Source organism: Vulpes lagopus, chromosome 5 (genome assembly GCF_018345385.1).
Source record: "Vulpes lagopus strain Blue_001 chromosome 5, ASM1834538v1, whole genome shotgun sequence".
NCBI classification, from domain to species: Eukaryota; Metazoa; Chordata; class Mammalia; order Carnivora; family Canidae; genus Vulpes; species Vulpes lagopus.
Window position 1 is genome coordinate 71,443,190 of NC_054828.1, and position 20,060 is coordinate 71,463,249.

The 20,060-nt window shown below is 38.9% G+C and overlaps 1 protein-coding gene and 1 long non-coding RNA gene across 8 annotated transcripts in view; one reads left to right on the forward strand and one right to left on the reverse strand.

Moving 5' to 3' along the window:
* LRIG2 (leucine rich repeats and immunoglobulin like domains 2) overlaps positions 1-20,060 on the forward strand; it is a 156,403-nt gene that overhangs the window by 13,412 nt on the left and 122,931 nt on the right. The window contains exon 2 of one of the 5 annotated variants that reach the window (XM_041756878.1): positions 12,579-12,686. The exons of 3 other annotated variants lie outside the window; for them this stretch is intronic. The gene's annotated coding sequence lies outside the window, so the exon portion shown is untranslated. Of the gene's footprint in view, positions 1-12,578; positions 12,687-18,811; positions 18,874-20,060 lie in introns of those variants that run through there. One more of the 5 variants, XM_041756877.1, reaches the window with a different exon arrangement.
* Positions 14,676-20,060, reverse strand: part of LOC121491710 — a 29,277-nt gene continuing 23,892 nt past the window's right edge. Inside the window, exons 4-5 of one of the 3 annotated variants that reach the window (XR_005988029.1) lie at positions 14,960-15,135; positions 14,676-14,812 (exon numbers count right to left, since the gene is read on the reverse strand). This is a non-coding gene — a long non-coding RNA (uncharacterized LOC121491710). Of the gene's footprint in view, positions 14,813-14,959; positions 15,152-20,060 lie in introns of all 3 variants that reach the window. The other 2 variants (XR_005988030.1, XR_005988028.1) reach the window with 2 other exon arrangements.

The following is a 20,060-nucleotide window of genomic DNA, read 5'->3' on the forward strand; positions in this document are numbered from 1 at the left end:
TAATCTGGCTTTACTTACTTAGGAATTTTTAAAGGACTAGCCTAGAACCACTTATAAAAATGCTGTTCTTCTATCAACCAAAGTTCTTTTCTTAGCTGTATCACAATTCTGCCGGTTCTGGAGATTTATAGACATTGACCATTTACAGCCTTAAAATTTGCTGCTGTTTTGGCACGTAACACCACTGCTATATGTTACAGATTCAACAAGGCTTTAGTGCAGGTTTAAGATGTTGATTGACCTTAATTCATTTACTCTTTCATTCCATGTTTATTGAATGCCTACCATGTGTAATAAGATTTTTATAATTCTATTTTTAAATTGTTAATTCCTGTACATGGAACAAAATTTTTAAGGTACAAGAATACACAGTGAAAAGGCAATCTTGCACCCCGTTACCCAGCCATTCTCTGCACTTCCTCAGAGTAAGTAGTAACATTTTTGTTACTTTGTGTCCTGCGTATATTCTATGTATATAAAAATACATTTTTTATATATAATGGTAGCATACTGCATATACTATCCTGTCCTCTTCTTTTTTTCACTTAACAGGTTCTAAGATTTATTGTTCTTTTGGTACATTAGATTAACTTCAATATCACAACCAACCAATTTCAATATTAAATTGTTAGTTAAAAGAAAAAAAAAACAGGATGCCCCAGAAAAGACCTTGAAGTGATATCCTTAAAGTCAATAAGGACAGTGGTTGTTACTGAATCAAAAAGTTATCACAAACATTTGTCTTTTCTAAAAACCTAGTTCTAAAAGTAGAACAAAAAGGGGATCCCTGGGTGGCGCAGTGGTTTGGCACCTGCCTTTGGCCCAGGGCATGATCCTGGAGACCCAGGATCGAATCCCACATCGGGCTCCCGGTGCATGGAGCCTGCTTCTCTCTCTGCCTCTCTCTGTCTCTCTCTCTCTCTCTCTCTCTCTGTGACTATCATGAATAAATAAAAAATTAAAAAAAAAAATAAAAGTAGAACAAATGAAACTCAAACATGAAAAATTTAAAAGGAGTAATATATATTGAGAAAAGAATAGATATAGGCTCAGAAAAGGGAATAATAAGTTATGTGAAGATGTGCCATTCATACGTGGCCAGTGAGTTACAGGTTGTTCTTTTGAATGATCAGCTATCAACAATAAACCTGCTCAGCCAGTAAGTCAGAGGCCATCGAGGGGGCTCTGTGTCTTTCCAGTATCTCTAGTTTAGTATTTCTTCTAAAAGCTCTAAAGAGCACCACATTTGTTAAGGCCAGTGAAGGATTATTGTTTTGGGTTATTTTAAAGTTCTGATGAAGGTAGCCACTTCCGGGGTGTTTGCCTCTTTATTTACCTAGCTAGTCCACCCACAGAATGTGATAAATTGTAGGTACATACCTGAATGTAAATCTTTTGTTTTGCTGCCGTAATTTTGATACATATACTATAATAAGTTGTACATTTAAAATGGAATACCTGCCATGTCCTAACTTTCTGCTACTTTATCTAATATTGGCCTACCAATGTTTAAAATGTATTAATGTTTCGGTGCATTAAATTAACAAAATCTTAGTATTTTATTCAAAATATTTCATTATTAAAATGTTGCTGGAAAAGGTGTTCTAGAATAGAGTACTAAAATGACTGATCGTCTTGGGATTTAAAAAGCAAAACAAGGATGCCTGGGTGGCTCAGTTGTTAAGCATCTGCCTTCAGCTCAGGTCATGATCTCAGGGTCCTGGGATTGAGTCCCACGTTGGGTTCCCTGCTTCTCCCTCTTCCTCCACCCATTCCCCCCTGCTTGTGCACTCTCTCTCTCATGCTCTCTCTCAAATAAAATCTTCTAAAATAATAATAAAAAGCAAAACAAAATCACAAAATGATTCATGGATAAGCCAGAGGAAAACTGTTAAAAAAAAAAAAAAAGGACATTAATTGAAGTTTTGGTCTAGGACCATAATTAGATTATTATCTCCAAAATCAACTTTGAATCTCCCTGAATCTGCGGGGCATCTTATAAAGTTGGTCCCATAAAAAATAATGAGGAATTAGAGATGTCTCAAAAAAAAGCAATGAACAAGGTGAATAATGAACAAAGTAATGGAATAGACAATTAAAAATGCAAATGACCAAAACAAAAATATTCAGTAATAATCAGATATGGATATTGACAAAGGTTCCTCAGAATTATAAAACCTCTAAGGTTTTTCACATGGCATATTGGCAAAGATTTATTTTTATTTTATTTATTTATTTATTTATTTATTTATTTTTTTGCAAAGATTTTTTTAAATTGTAAAATCTGTTTTATAGTCTCCAGGGTGTCTGGAAACCAGTACTCATAAATTACTAGTAGGAATATCCCTAATTATGAAAAATTTGTTCTTAGGAAATAATCACTTATTCTTGTACAAATTTGTTTACTACAATGTTATTTATAACACAGATTATAAATAACCTAGATGTCTAACAATAATAGATGAGTTAAATTGTAGTATTTAAGAGTGGATTGCAAATGCAGCATGAAAAACATTATGCTTTAGAAGAACGTGGGTTGGGCAGCCCAGATGGCTCAGCCGTTTAGCGCCGCCTTCAGCCCAGGGCCTGATCCTGGAGACCCGGGATTGAGTCCCACGTCGGGCTCCCTGTATGGAGCCTGCTTCTCCCTCTGCCTGTGTCTCTGCCTCTCTCTCTCTCTCTGTCTCTCTCATCAATAAATAAATCTTAAAAAAAAAAAAAAAAGAATGTGGGGAAATCTTTATGATGTAATACTAGATAAAGAATGCAAGGGGATCCCTGGGTGGCACAGCGGTTTGGCGCCTGGCTTTGGCCCAGGGCGCGATCCTGGAGACCCGGGATCGAATCCCACGTCGGGCTCCCGGTGCATGGAGCCTGCTTCTCCCTCTGCCTGTGTCTCTGCCCCTCTCTCTCTCTCTCTCTGTGACTATCATAAATAAATAAATTAAAAAAAAAAAAAAGAATGCAGGTTTCAAAATACTAAGTACAAAGTGGCCACAGTTTTATTTTTAAAATAAATGTGCATAAAAATGTGGACACTGACGTAATATTAGAAGATTATAAATCAGTATTAGGGTTTGTAGAGTGGTATTTATTTTCTTTATATATTTATTTGGATATATTTTATAATTTTTTAAATAAATTTATTTTTTATTGGTGTTCAATTTACCAACATACAGGATAACACCCAGTGCTCATCCCATCAAGTGCCCCCCTCAGTGCTTGTCACCCATTCATCCCCACCCCCCGTCCTCCTCCCCTTCCACCACCCCTAGGTCGTTTCCCAGAGCTAGGAGTCTTTATGTTCTATCTCCCTTTCTAATATTTCCCACACATTTCTTCTCCCTTCCCTCATATTCCCTTTCACTATTATTTATATTCCCCAAATGAATGAGAACATATGTTTGTCCTTCTCCAATTGACTTACTTCACTCAGCATAATACCCTCCAGTTCCATCCACATCGAAGCAAATGGTGGATATTTGTCGTTTCTAATGGCTGAGTAATATTCCATTGTATACATAGACCACATCTTCTTTATCCATTCATCTTTCGATGGACACCGAGGCTCCTTCCACAGTTTGGCTATTGTGGACATTGCTGCTAGAAACATCGGGGTGCAGGTGTCCCGACGTTTCATTGCATCTGTATCTTTGGGGTAAATCCCCAACAGTACAATTGCTGGGTGGTATAATTTTTTAAGTGGTGCCATGACTACATGGGGGAAAGATGGGCAGACATTCTATATGGAGAGCTATTTTATTTTAAGCATCTGTGGTAAGTGATGTAAAAAAAAACTGGAAAAAATTGAGCATGCCACATACAACAAGAATGACAGAGGGGAGTTTGCTTGTCAGATGAAATCACAGAAAATTCAAACTGGAGGATGTGTTAGAAATAATTTAACTCAACTCCCTCTGTTTTACAGATGAAAAAGTTAAGTCTAAACTTAATGGAGGCTGGGACACCTGGGTGGCTCAGCAGTTGAGCATCTGCCTTTGGCTCAGGGAGTGATCTTGGGTTTGGGGATCGAGTCCTGCATCAGGCTCCCTATGAGGAGCCCGTTTCTCCCTCTCTCTATGTCTGCTTCTCTCTCTGTCTCTCATGAATAAATAAATAAAATCTTTAAAAAAATAAAAATAAACTTAACTGAGGCCACAAAGATAGTGTTTAGAATCCAACAATACTTGAATTTGCATATTCACAAGATCCTTATCTTTCTATTTATGTCTTATAATACTATAGTTGGCAACTATGTTATCTTGTGTCTAAAAAAAGAAATGGAAAAACTTAGGATAAAGAGGAAAAAAATTAGGGTAAAGGATATCTCAAATGATACAACCTAGCCTTTCTTCCAATCTTCAAATTAGCATTTGCCAAGAAAAAAAAATACACACACACTCTGTACTTATCTTCACAATAGCCCATTTGAAATAAAATCTCTAAACACAATTTCAGGATGATGCTTTAAATATCCCACTTTCTTGCATTCTTCCTTTTCCCCAGCCAGTGCTGTTTATTAACTTTCAAGGCAACAGACCAATTACAAGAAGTAAAAATTAAAATAAACTGTTTCCATGGGCCCTACTAAAATCTGAGTTCTTGATGGCTGATACTGATGTTTATACAATTTTAATCAATAAACAATGTGATTGTCAAAGAATGTAATACACAGTTATATTCAAAGAGTAACATCACGTACACATCTGTTCATACATTTATACATTCAACCAGTATTTACTGAGCACCTACTTTGAGACACACTGCTATTCTGGGGTATCAATTGGTAATTGAAACAGACCAAAACCTGACCTTGGAGCATACAGTCTAGTGTAGAAATAGCCTCCATTAAATTATCTATTATAAGGCAGCAATAATGTCTTATTCAGTACAATGAATATAAATTTTCTTTGAATATAGACTAAATGAATGAATTTACCAGGAGTTACTTTGCCCTAAAGTAGAAGTTGTTTATTTTTACTTCAGACTTGTACTTGTGGCAGTTGAGGAATAATATGGACTAAGAAACCCTGATAAAACTTCACTACTAACTTTAGCATGCTTCATCCCAAGCGAACCTGTCTTTCAAGTCACCCAAAATTGGGCCTAATGTCTGGTTATGAAAAGATTTCTGACAAAAACTCATGTAAATGTGGCCAGCCAGTGATAAAACGAGCAGCCTGATGCTCAGAGACTGCTGTCATTTAGATTAGAACAGGTTGTTATTATTGTAATTTTGTTCTTCAAAAAGAAAACCCTCTGACATTTATTTTACAGTGGTTTTCAGAGTTGCATGAGATATTTGGGAAAGTAATCTGAGAGATTATATGACCCAGCATGTTTAGAACAAAATTTCAGCACCAATACTTAACAGAAATCTCCAAAGTAATACATTTTTGAATGATCAGATTATCAGGAACTATTAAATTTTTGGAGATTGTTAATTGGTATGCAAACATACCATTTGCTGGTATCACAGCCACTTCAGGATCTGTGCTCTTAATCAAAGGCCTATAAGGGCTTTCCTGCTATCTCCCCTATAAGTAAGAGATTTTCCTACTTTACTTTACCTGGGGAGGTAAACACAAAATGAAAAGGCAAAGACTTTATTAACTCTCCTAAGGTCTGATCTACCCAATGGATAAAGTGGCACTTACCTGGGACTTCCAACAGTTAGCCTTTACTGTGTCCTCAAAGGAAAGAGAATGGATTGTCCTCTGGGCTGATGTAAACAGGGGAAGACAGCAGCTGTAAGTGACCTTGTGTTCTGAAACGGTTCTGGCATCTGGACAATCTTTTTGGTAGCCTGTGCTTTGCTACTTTCTAGCAAGTACAGAAGCTGGGCACCATGAGATTCCAGACTTCCTTGAGGGTTGGAGAAAGGGAGCACAATATTATATTCTCAGCATTTGGTTATCCCTCTCAGATGAACATTCAAGTCCAATTAATGAGCAGGCACCATGCCAGGAAGAGATACATGAGCTTGGACCTTGAAGGGTATGTACTCTGAAGCTGAAATCATAAACCAGAACATCTGATGTGGGTTTCGTACACAATGAGGGAGGGAGGCTATTGATGGAAATGTCACACACAGCTGCTTTTAGCGCTTGGCTCTCACCGATGAAGCTTCCCCCTCTGCCACTACATTCACCCTCTTCCTGCAGGAAAGCCATTTAGGGCTCTTTAGTTCTCATCCTGTGTTCTGTGAAACAGGCTGAAAATTTATATCTGTTACATCAGTCTGGTTCATGGCTGATTGATGTGCCTGATGGGCTATGGGAGTGACAGGCTTAGCTATGTTTGGGTCAGGAAAGAGTCTACCTTAAAGAGACAATTGTGTGCCCTGCTCTATAAGGTAGAGATGATGGCTTAGTGTCATAATTAAGCTACTTATTAAACAGCATCATTTGAACAAGTCACTTTCTTCTACGACTTTCCCAGCTGTATGATTAAGCCTGTAATCCTATTGAGATTTCATAGTGGGGTTGTGAAAACAAGCTTTTCTCTCCATCTGGGATTCTCTTTCCCTCACTTTTCCATGCCAAATCTTCTTTATCCTCTGGATTTGTATTATCTTCCCTGACCCTACTTTCTTACTTCTGCAAACCAAGAAGTTTCCCAGTTCACTCCGTAGCACCTGTTACTTCCCCTTTTGCAACCTATGTCAGGCTTATTATAATAGTTATTCAGTGTCTATCATCTCTATTAGACTCTAAGTTCCATTGGAGTAGGACTCACATCTGTCTTTTGCACCCGAATCTCCAACATCAAGCGTTGTCCTTGCATGCATTTGGTGCTTAATAAACATTTATTGAATAAATGATGAATTACATCTTATAATCATTTTGAGATTCCTTTATGAAAACCAAATATTGAACTTTCTGTGCCTTCCTAATCATGCAGGTAATGTTAAGAACAGGTATTGAATTAGAGCCAAAAGGATGGCTACTTATTGTCCTTTCCCCATGCCTGACTGCTGTTTGCCTTCTCATATCACCACAATCTAAATTCTTACCATGACAAATTGTTCCCAACTCCCTAAGCAATCATTTCTAGGAAGATTGCAGTCTATATTCATTTTTTAAGTGAAACTAACAATCCATACTGGCTTTTAGAGTCAAGTGTTGTATTTCCTCATATTTTAGTCAATTTAAAGGATCATTAAACTCCCATATAAAAGATTTCATGTAATTTATAATTACATTTGAGAATGAGTTTGCCAACGTCAATTAAATTCTAACCAAAACACTGTCTTCTTCTTAACACTAGGTGTTTCAGAAATGTTAACCTAAACGTGACTATCTTAATTCTATCTGGAAACTTTCCAGATTTATAGTTGAGATAAGGAAAACCAGCCTCAGATGCCATTTATTAATTCATTGATTTATTCATTCAGTAACTGTTAGTGAACACTGTAGACCAAACACGATTCTGGATATTTGAGAATATCAGTAGATAAAACAGATTCTTGCCCTCAAGGAAATAATTACAGGACTACTGTGGTATAGACAGTACTCACCAAATAGTCCATTGCTGCTCTGTCTTTCCCAGCTTCCCTTCAGGTAGATTGGCGTCCTGTGATTAGTTCTGGTTAATGGCCTGTGAAAGAAGTGACTTTTATCACTTTCAGGCATCATTTTCAGACTGAATAAGTTATAAACTGATATGCCTCCCCTAACCCTTTTTACCCTATCACAACAAGCTTGGAGGTTACATATTCCACTTGGTACAGTTATAAGATGGGAGAACCTGAGTCATGCTGGCTACTGAGTGAAGGTGTGGAGCGATACACAGCCTTCACTGCCTGCTGAACTGTGCTAGATAAATTAACATGTGTGAGAAATTTTTGTTGGGTAAGCCACTACGAATTCAGGGTTTGACTTCTGGGACAGCCAGCATTAACTATCCCAGGTAACACAACAAGTTTTATTTATTTAACATCTTTTATGTGCTAGGGGCAGTACTAAGCTGTTTGTAATAGTGATTTATTATTGTTAAAATCCTGACAATTCAGTTTCCTTGCCAAAAGGGGATATATTCAATGTTTATCCTGAAATAATACATTCATTCTCGTCAGAGCTGCTTTTTCTTTTTTTAATGGTAGCACTGAGATTGATATCAGTCTTATAATTTTAAAGGGGAAGAAGAATTTTAGGCTTATTCTAGAGTACTGAATTAAGATGAATAATTTTCCTGATTCTATGGCTATGTGAATAGATTATTTCATCTTCCTTATTTTTCCCATAAATGAAACTGAAGCTAATATTCTGCCCCTGATATTATAAGGTTATTATGATGACCAAAATGAGTTACTATATAAACCATGAAGTTTTTATACAAATATATTATGACCATTCTCACTGAATCTGAGATACCACAGATTGTCGAGTACACCATTATTTTATATTACACTGAGAAATAAACTATGGATACAAGTTAATCTACAGCATAATACTTTCTTATCATTTAGGCCTCCTTAAAGGGCTTATTTAGATTTATTTAAACATTGATTTTTACTATATATAAAAGCTTTGCATTAAAGGGAAACAATTCAGTTAGGATAGTCCAAAATGTCTTCCTGTTCAGAGTCTGTCTTCTGAATCATTTTTCAACTCTGACAAATTTATGTATTGTTTTTCAATACAGTATTACCTTCTGCCATCAAAACAGGGGTACCTGTGTGGCTCAGTCAGTTTCAGCTCAGGTTATGATCTCAGGGTGGTAAGATCTGGCCCTGTGTGGGGCTCTGTGCTCAGCTTAGAGTCCACTTGAGAGTCTCTCTCCTCCTCCCCGCTGCCCCTCCCCCGCTCGTACTCTCTCTAAATAAATAAAAATAAAAGCAGCAATGCAGCAGTGCTAAAGCAGGACTCCATTTTTTTTCTAAGATTTTCTTCCAACCTGACATCGATTCTGCAAATTTTAGTGTTGCTTTCTTGTTCTTTTTTTTTTTTTTTTTTTTTTTTAATTTTTATTTATTTATGATAGTCACAGAGAGAGAGAGAGAGAGAGGGGCAGAGACATAGGCAGAGGGAGAAGCAGGCTCCATGCACCGGGAGCCCGACGTGGGATTCGATCCCGGGTCTCCAGGATCGCGCCCCGGGCCAAAGGCAGGCGCCAAACCGCTGCGCCACCCAGGGATCCCCTGCTTTCTTGTTCTTATGGAAAGGTGTCAATGTAAGGTTTTCAGACAACAATTAGGATTCATATTGTGCAAATGTTGCTTAAGTGGTTGACCGACTGAAATGTCTTTGGGTTTCAGTTGTCTAGCCATTCAACCCACCAAGTTTGTAGGTAAGCAGACAATGGCAATGACATCGAAAGTGCTAAGCAGTGGAAACAGCTGAAAAATGTGAATTGCCTCAATTTCAGAGATGCTAAAAAGTGAAAACATGTATTTCAGAATAGGTAAAATAAAGTATTGGGTTCGGGTGGGTTTTTTTAAACACAAATAAAGATATATAATAATAAGGCTTCAGGAGGCTCAGTTATGCAGGTGCTCACAGATCATTCTTTGATCTCCATCGCATTGTTAGCCCTCTGATCCAGGCCCTCACAATCTTCAGTCTAGCACAGTGCAGTAAGAAGAGTCCAGAGCTAGGCTTTGGTGCCTGAAGACTTGAGTCTGACTCTCAGCCCTACAATTTTTCAGATGTGCCACTTTTAGGGTCAAGGTACTGCTCTGGGGGAAATAACTAATTCACAAAGTTTTAGGGGAGATTTAATATATACATAAAAGCACCTTGTAAACTAAAATCCACATGCAAAGGGAAGAGAATTAACATTTAGGCAGCCCGGGATCCCTGGGTGGCGCAGCGGTTTAGCGCCTGCCGTTGGCCCAGGGCGCGATCCTGGAGACCCGGGATCGAATCCCACGTCGGGCTCCCGGTGCATGGAGCCTGCTTCTCCCTCTGCCTATGTCTCTGCCTCTCTCTCTCTCTCTCTCTCTCTCTGACTATCATAAAAAAAAAAAAAAAAAAAAAAAACAAAAACAAAAACATTTAGGCAGCCCGAGTGGCTCAGTGGTTTAGCGCTGCCTTCAGCCCAGGGTGTGATCCTGGAGACCCGGGATCGAGTCCCTCATCCAGCTCCCTGCGTGGAGCCTGCTTCTCCCTCTGCCTGTGTCTCTTCCTCTCTCTCTCTCTCTGTGTGTGTGTGTGTCTCTCATGAATAAATAAATGAAATCTTAAAAAAAAAAATTTACTGAGTGCCAGGAACTGCACTGAGTACTTTGCATGCATTATCTCATTTGATCTGATGTAAATGTTAAGGCATATAGTGTCTTGATAGTCACGTTGCTATCTAATCCATTCTATGCTGTATTAATAAAATACCCTTTCATTGCCTCATACTTTAAAGCAGAAATCTTAGGCTATTTTTGAATCACAAACTAGTTGATGACCATCACGACCATTACAGAGCTATAGCCTCTTACTTGTTCTTGCCTTGCAGCCCAGAAACATTTGAAATAAGTGACCCTTGGACTACCTGTGTACCATCTTCTCTATGACTCTAGTACCAAAACTAGCCCCAGAGGACCATGTGCAAAGTTTTTAATCTATGGTAACAAAACAAAATGAATCTTGAGATTCATGGTGTGGCTCTAAACAGGTATTAGGGAATTTATACAGATTCAGGTGCTCAGAAAGTTGACATCCAAAAAACATGGTCCTAGAAACCAGAGGCCTCAGTGACAAGAAGATAGTTTGGGGAGCTATAACTCTATTTTGGTGAGGGAAACTTACCAGTAAGAAATCTAGTACTGAGAAATAGAAATATAAGGCAGGAACTACCTCAAAGGCTGATTACCTTTGAAACTGACTCTTTGAACTAATGACCCATTCTTTTCATGTTCTTCTAGCGGGAAGAATTGGAATACTGGAATTGGAGCAAAGGCTCCAGGTTAGGGTTATAGATTCATGCTGAAAGGCTAGAGAATATGAATGGAACACGTTATTACATCAGCTATATGAAATGCTATCTTGGAATACTGATAGGCAGGGATGAGGTGGAGTTGGCAATGGAGGAATGGGGAATGGTGGTTAGCTTTTTTATGTTTCAAATGTCCACAGGATAGAGAACTTTGTGAAGCCACAAAGGAGCAAAGAGCCACAAAAGTTAGGGAACTTCTAAGACCCATCTCAAGACTACCTTCTTTGGAACACCTCCAACAGCAATGCTATAATGTTTAATTTGTAACTCAATGTAACACTCGTATTCTCTGACTAGTTTGTGTATGTACACATTGAATTCCCATTAGGATTTGAAGCTTGAGGTCAGCAATAGCATTAAAAAAATATTCTGCATTTACAATAACCTAGCATAATGCTATGTAGTGCTAAGAAAACTTACTAATGTCACCCCTTCTTATTGAATCTAGCAGAAATTATATCTTGTTATAATGATTGCTATAAAGGTGAGAACCCAGATTACTTTTTGCCATTCAGCACATGTTTTTCCACGAACCCAGCCACTCCAGAAAATCTATCTTATTTGCAGAACTATTGCAAAATCTGACACTCCCTCTTCACTTCACTGGAATGCCCTTGTAATTGCCAAATGTTGCCTTGCCTCATGGAAATTCTTGGCCAGAAACCTATGGATTGCCAGCCCTTGCAGCTGTTGGCCCTAATTCTCCTATAACATCAAATTAAACAACATTTCTTAATGACCTACTGAGAACAGGCACTGAGCTAGTTGTCATTGAAGGTATAAAGATAAGATCACTGCCTTCAAGTAGTTTATAGTATTTATAAAAAACAAACATATGAATATTTAAATGCCAGGTAAAGGCTATGTGATAGTTATGAGCAGTAGGAGGATTAATAGCAAAGGCAATGATGCAGGAAAAAAAATGGCCAAGAATTCACTGCAAGATGAGGCATGATTTCTATCCCTTTTATCTAGAAAGACAAGAGCCCAATGTAGGAGCTCATGTCCTTTTTTCTTTTGTGTCATTATTTTGAAGTACACTTATGGAAAAGATATGGTGTCCTTGTCCCCTACAATCTTTTTTTCCTTTTTTTTTTTGAGAGAGAGAGAAAGCGAGCATGCGTGTGAGTGGGAGTGGGGTGGGGAGGGGCAGAAGGAGAGAGAATCTTAAGCAGGCTCCACACCCAGTGAGCCTGATGCATGGATCCATCTCAACCCTGAGATCATGACTTGAGCCAGAATCAAAAGTTGGACACTTAACTGACTGAGCCACCCAGGTGCCCAGCCCCTACAATTCTTTTGTGTAGTGTGGGCCACTTCCTAGGTTTTAGGTTCTTAACATCTTGACCTGAAGTTGCTCAGTGGCACCTGTTGAGATTCCTGCTTTGGGAAAGCTTCACCTCCTCTCTGCCACTAATTCTATATGTTAGAGCATATATTTTTTTTTTTTCTAAATAGGCTATGCCCTACATGAGACTCAAACTCAGGATCCTCAGATCAAGAGTCACATGCTATACTGACTGAACCAGCTGGGTGCCCCTACTCCTGTTGGTTTATTTTTCTAAGTTTTGTAGACCTGGGGACCTTGGGCTGGTACTAGCTGCAAAGATATATTTATTCATGTTGCCATAAGACTAACTCTCTTCTAGGATGGTGGGCCAGAATATATATGATTTCTACTCATCCTCATCATTCTGCCTGGAATATAATCTTCCTGAAACAGTCTTTTCTTCTGAGATGAAGAGATTTTGTCAAAGGTAGTGCAACAGCCACTGTCTCTATTCTTTCACCTAATTTTCCCTGTTCCCTCCCTACCCTCTCTTCCTTGGCGACCTCATCTGTTTCTCTATGCGAATGAATGTTATCCCATTCCAAGTCTTCAATCAATGTGTTCTAAAAGGAGAGAAAGCCTAAGAGTATGAGTCAACTTTATTCCTGGTACTGAACCCTGTTTGTTCTTTTGTTAGTTGCCCTGAGGAACAGGGAAGAGAACTTCAACTTCTATTTCTCTTACTATTAAAGGGAAGTGAATGGCAGTCAATCCCCTTCATTGATTTAAAAGAGATCCCTTTAAAGGAAAGTGTTAACACACATAAAGCATTACAAAATATTTGTTTTATGGTACATAACATGTTACAGTTAATCTTGGCATTGGCTTCCAAGGCCAAAACAGAATCAGACTACCCCAGCTGATCAATAGGCATATGGGCAGTGGCAGTTCTTGCCTTTTACTTTTCTAGGTGTGAAGAGTATAATGGTGACCTGTCCTTACATGCTCACCTTTTATTACAGTGATTTCTGTGTGCACCTAGGCCTCCATTACAATGTAGTCTTTTTGAGGAGAGAATCCTTTTTCTTTTTCTTTTTTTAATTTATTTTTATTTTTTATTTTTTTTGAGAATCCTTTTTCTTATATGTCTTTGTTCCTCTCCGTATCATCGGGTGGCACATTGTACATGCCAATGTTCAACAGATGTTTTTGAATCTATCAATCCACTAGCATTGCTAAAGTGGTAACCTGTTGCCTGGCTTTGTGGAAGTCTTTCAACTCAGTATGCCAGCTCTCTAACTATTAGAAATCAGAACAACAACAACAAATTATAATAGGAGTTACCGGTGGCACCATGAACAGCAATTCCCCTGACAGCCAATGGCAGCAAGAGAAAGGGTAAGGAGTTATGCTGGGAGTCATCCAGAACCTAGCTCACACAGAGCCAGGGGGCAGCTCAGAGGAATTATATCCAGAACAGAGCTGCTGAAAAACACCCACATTCAACAACAGCATCTCTGACTTTCAGTACTCTGCAGACAGCCTCGGAGATACTTTGTTCTATGTGTTACACAGTGAGTGAGGAAGGGGAGAATCTCTGTGGCCCCGGCCTGTAAACTTGAGCAGTTTCCTGACATGAGGATTGCTGAGAGACTGAGCAGATGCAATAGGAATGCTTGTGCTCTTCCCCGACTGCCTATTTTGGCCATCTCCCTGTTTGTAGACTCTGCAGTAGAAGGGTCAGAGGCTTGAGCCAACCCAAAGATATAGGAGAAAGATGTGCCATCTACCTCAATGGGTAGGGCCAATTAAGACAAGAAGGGAGTGCACAGAGAGGAATGTTCAGAAAACAAACCTCTTGCAAGAATTTGGAGTCCTAAAGCGGCCAAGTCTTCCTACTCAATTAACCCCTAAACACTGATGGGAGCTTCATTTTAATGTATGAATGTTGAGGAGAGGTGGGCTGTGGTAAGAAATCATGGTATCTTGAGTGAGAGGGCTTGATAGTCTAGGCTTTTCAGTGAAGAGAATTAGTAACTGTATCTTGACTTCCTTGATCAGCCCTACCCCTCTCTTCCAACATCATCTAGAGATCTTTACAGGGAGGCTGTGGGTTATCATTGACTCTCCAGGCACTAGGAGCTCTGGGTCTGAGATTCTTCCCATCCTGTAGAAGGGAACTGGGAATGGTAGGGCCTGAAAGCCAAGGGCTTCAGTTCTTCTACCTTCCCAGTAAGGTTGAAAAATTCTCCCCTCAGGGGGCTCTGCCTTTTCTTTGTATCTGAAGATACGTAAACGCCTCACCTGCAGAAGGAGAGAAGAGTTTGTCCACACTATTCTTTCCTTATGATTTGTTATGTATGGCTGTTGTGTGGCACGTGTACACAGTGAGGCACCCATTCCTTGCCTTGAGGTTCTGAAGTTACCCTGAGCCCAAAAGTTCTGGGGTAACTGCCCTGCTTTAAGTCTTGCCTGCTGTGGGTGGTAGGTAGGGCTTCCAATCTCTTTCACTGGTTCCAGGCATTCCATATTGTTGTCAGAAGGAGACTCCCAGGCATTCTGAAAGCTCTGCTTGAGAGTAGGAACCCCTGCTGTTGCTGTAGCTGCCTGGACCTACAGCAAAGAGCCAAGAAAAAAAAAATCATTTCACACCCTGTACACTGAATTCCCCCAGAGCTGGCACAGCCAGGGAATTTGCAGAGCAGTGTAAATCTTCAACCAGTCTGTCTCTTCAGTAACTACAGAAACAATGATTGTTACCTTTTAGATTTTAGTAGATAGGTGAAAATTGCTGGCAACAGTCTCTGTTTCTGAAGCTGAAGAGGCAACTAGCAAAAGTTTCATAGAAGAGAAGGCAGCTTCCATTGGAGGGGTCTGTCTCTTATTGCTGCTGTTAGTCCTTTGTGGCTTCAGTGAGAGGACTCCCCAACAAGAACCTGGAACTCAAGTTGCCTTTTTAAATTTAGACATTCAAATCAATGCATAATGCATCAAAGTATAGTAAATATAGTTGTTCAGAATCTTAGTAAAAAAGAATTATGCTGTAATCTGAAGAAAAACCTAAATTCAAGAAAGAACATAGAGTCAGCACAGGTCAGCCCTGAAAACTTAGGAAGAAAGGATCTAGCAGGCAAATCCTGGTGGTGTTGATCCTAGTGTTTTTAGGTGAGAAGTTACACTGGTCTGTTCAGTTTGGAAGAGGATAAATTGCTGCTTTGGAGTTTAATGGATTTTGTTCTATCAAACATTGACACATAAAACAGACATCCTTATTTCTAGTTCCATGTTCCATAAGTTTCATGCTCTTACAATCTGATTCCCAAGTCATGGGACACGAATGTTTTATTTGTTCTATTTTATTATTTTTTAAGTAATCCTATTGTAGGGCTTTGCCTCACAACCCCAAGATCAAGTGTTGCATGCTCTATCCACGGAGCCAGCCAGGCACCCCAGGACATGAATGTTTTAGCCCTTAGTTATTATGTTTCTTTCTATTTATATTCATAATTTTCATTATGAATACATTGGTGTTCTGGTTTTGAATACCAGGCTCTGGGAGCATGAATGCTTTGGGAGAAAAATTCACAATATGTGTGTTCACAGACTGGATTTCTAAGCCTATAGAGGTGAGGACCAGAACCTCCCTTTGATGAAAGATAAGACCATACCATGGGGGACTTTTTGGGGTTCCTGGAAGCTCCCTGACTGGCCAGTGGTCAATATCCTTACTACTCAAACTGCTAAAGTTATCAGGGTTTTATCTATATTCAGGGACTAACAGGATAGAATTGTGTTTGGGATCCTGGTCTGGAGTTAGACTTGGTTTATATCCTTGCTTTCACTTTTAACTTAAGCAAATTGCATAATCTTTCTGTGCCTCAATTTTCTCATCTGTGATTTGGGCATAACAGAAGTGTCTGCTTCATGGAATTGTTAGAGGCAATGAGCATGTTAAACACTTTATGTATACTAAGCCTTTATGTAATACCTAACATAAAATGTTGTTTAATAAATAGTAGTTACTCTTATTTTTAGAGCTCTCACTAGACGTTGGGTGCAGTGCTAAATATCAACATATTTGCCCAAAGTAGAACACTTGACAAGTGATAGAATCAGGAGCTGAACCAGGTCAAAGCTAGCGTATTTGACCACCCGCTTAAATTGTCTCTGATGGTTTGACAAACACAGCAAACCTTGAGCTTCCAAAAAGTATTGTCTCCATTAAAGGAATAAATTTGTAGGACTGTATGTTTATTCCTAAGCCATTCAGGGCACCTCTTTTGAACTCACCTGGGCAAATCTTTGTTCTTTTGTTTTGTTTTTAGAGATGAGGGCTGCTGAGGAAGAGGGAGAGAGAGAATCTTAAACAGGCTCCATGTTCAGCACAGAGCCCAATGTGTGGCTCAGTTTCACAACCCTGAGATCATGACCTCAGCCAAAATCAAGAGTCAGACTCTTAACTATTGGAGCCACCCAGGTGCCCCAAATATTTGTTCCTTAAGAGAAGATTGGCTCTTCCTTAATAACCAAAACTTAGTGCCAACCCCGTAAGTAAAGTGGAGAATGATGGTGGGACATGTCATCTTTGGCCAAAAGCATATGACAAAGAAAAATTCCACAGAAGTAGAAAATACCTCATTGTCAGAAAGCATTTTCTATCATGGCTGACTGTGCTTTTCTATCACATGGGTTTTGTATGAGATGAAGTAAGAAAATATGTATTATTATTTGTAAATTAGGTTAGCTACAAATGGGTTAAATTATTGTAATTAGTTAGTAGATTAACACAACCATAAAGAAAGATCGCCAATTAAGGCCTTGTCTCTTTAACAGTTCTATCATTGACATGAAAATATGCTCATCAAACAAAGCTGAGAATGAGTAATTTTTTTTAAAAGGAGGGCAACTAAAAGAAACTAAGTTTAACAGAATTAAATGTAAGATCCTGTACTTCAAGCTAGAAAAAAAAATAACTGCACGTATAGAATATAAACAGTATAGCCTAGCAGAAGTATGTAAGAAGAATGCTTGCGGCAGGGGCACCTGGCTGACTCCATCAGAATAGCATGCAACTTTTGAACTGTGAGTTCGAGCCCCTTGTTGGGTGTAGAGACTACTAAAATAAATAAAAGCTTAAAAAATGCTTGGAAGTTTTAGCAGATATGAACTTAATCTAAGCTAATGACTGCCAAGAAAAATACTAAGATGTTAAGCTGAATTAAAGGAAGCATAGATTCCAAGCATAGATTCCAGACAGAGGAGGTGATATATCCACTATACTCTGCTGACTAGAGTTCTAGAAGCTACAATTTAAGAAGCTACAATTTGAATATGACTAAACTGAACTGCATTCAGAAAAGAATAATCATGGTAAAAGAATCTGAGAAATGTTGAGTGGTTAGGAGATGTGTTGTTTGAAGGTGAATATATTGGGGCCATGAAAGATTCCTTTAAATATTTACTGTGCAATCACATGAGGGAGAAGATTCAGTTCATTTTATATGGTAACAAGGGATGGAATAAGAAAAGTAGGTGGAAGCTTCGCTGAGACGGATTTTTAGTTAAGAATGCAAAAGAAGTCTATAAAATTTTGACAAAAAACTAAAAATGAAATGAGTTTGAGGAAAAAGTTTCTCCATCGCTTGAGGTGCTCCCACAGAAACAGAAATTGAACTACTGTTTCTCCCTAAGAGAGGACTTAAGCCTCTCTAAAAGGATAAAGGATAAAGATCCTATTTATAATCACCATGATCATCCAAAAGCAACTTTAAAGCACCCTTACGTGTTGTGAAACTCGAGCCACCAACTGTCCTGATTTTCCCAGGACTGAGGGGTTTCTTGGAGTGTGGGAGTTACATTGCTAAAACTATAAAAAGTCCCATGCAAACTGCAGCAAATTCATCACTCCAGAGCTGAAGGAGTTTTGGATAAAGAAAGTCCTTTAAAATAAAATCTTTAAAACGGGGGGGGGGGGGGGGGGGGGGGAGGGGGGGGGGAGGGACAAGGACGTAGTCCTTGGGATTTACTAGTACAGATGTGTATAAAGTTTAGATAATTGTAATAAAATTATATATTTCCCCCCAAAAAAGATCAAGAAATACTAAAAAAAAAAAAAAAAAAAAGATAAAAAGAAATTTTAAAATAAAAAAAAAAAGGGGGAGGGAGAGGGCAGCCCTGGTGGTGCAGCGGTTTAGCACTGCCTGCAGCCTGGGGTGTGATCCTGGAGACGGGAGACCGAGTCCCACGTCGGGTTTCCTGTATGGAGCCTGCTTCTCCCTCTGTCCCTCTCTCCCTCTGCCCCTCTCTCCCTCTGTCTCTATTAATAAATAAAATCTTAAAAAAAAAAAAAAGTCCTCTAAGTTGTAGCTGAAACACACATAGAAATTATGCAATCAAGCCTTCATTGAACCAACACATGAATTAATGAAGGCATTGTGTTTTACTTCCCATATAAATGAATTTTCCAGATATTTGAAGTTTACTCTTTAAAACCAGCAAATTTATATGTATTAGATTTAAAATGTCTTAGAATACATTACATAGGTCCCTGTGCTCTTTAAAATGTCTTCTTTTTAATTTTTTTTTTAAGATTGTATTTATCCATTTGACAGAGAGAGAGAGAGCGCTCACAAGCAGGGGGAATGGGAGCAGGAGAGAGAGAAGCAAGCTCCCAGGTAAGCAGGGAATCCAAGGCGCGGCTGGATCCCAGGACACCGGGGTCATGACCTGAGCCGAAGGCAGAGGCTTAAGGGACTGAGCCACACAGGTGCCCCTGGATATCTTCTTTTAGAAAATATATTAGGAAAGAGTTAGGATTAGAAGATAGAGCAATAAAACAAAATAGGTAAGACTTAAGTTTCGAAGTTTGACAGAGGTGGGTTTGAACTTGTCTCTGTCCATTATAGCACGTCAAGTTATTTAACCCATGACCCAGTTTTCTCAACTGTAAATTGGGGATAATATGTATCTACTACATAGACTATTTCCCAGTAGTGACGCCTAGGTGGCTCAGGGGTTGAGCATCTTCCTTCAGCTCAGAGCTCTGCCCTCCAATCCCACATCGAACTCCCCACGGGAAGCCTGCTTCTCCCTCTGCCTATGTCTCTGCCTCTCTGTGTCATTCATGGATGGATGGATGGATAGATAGATAGATAGATAGATAGATAGATAAGTTAGTTCCCAGTAGACCATGGTAAGCACTCAGTAAGCAGTAGCTATTTAACAGCTCTAGCAGGTTGCTCTGCCTTTTAGATCATCTGAATGGACTCTGCTGTCTGCTATCAGAATCTCTGGTCTGTGTACTCAATCTCTTTATTTTATGCACAATTAAATGACAGTGTTAGGGTACTTAAACTTCTGAAGGAACAAAATGCATGTGATTTTTGATGGCTGTTTATTCACTGATATGAATATAGTCCCTGGACTGTATTCCAAATACTTGAGAGTTTTGGAAACATTACCTACCTGTAACTGTGGCATTGCAAAAATCAATCATCTGCTTACTTAACCAACAGTTTGAAATTAATTTTTTTTAACAGTTTGAAATTTAAATGATTGTTTTAAAACATAATTTTACCAAGACTCTTCTCTTTGTTCTACCATTTTGTCCAGAAAAAAAAAATCCTTATTTTTTTCTTTTGGTTTCATAAATACTGAAGTACTTGGACAATATATGCATCAATATATGCATCTGAATGTTATTAGTTTTCTCAGGGAAGCCCAAGAGGGTAACATTCCTAAAGCACTAGAATGAGACTTTTAAGTCCATAATAGCTCTTCCCTTGTAGCTTTACCCTCGATCCTATATGAAAAAGCAGTAGATAAATATGCATCGGAGATTCACCAGGAGAAGAGTTGAAAA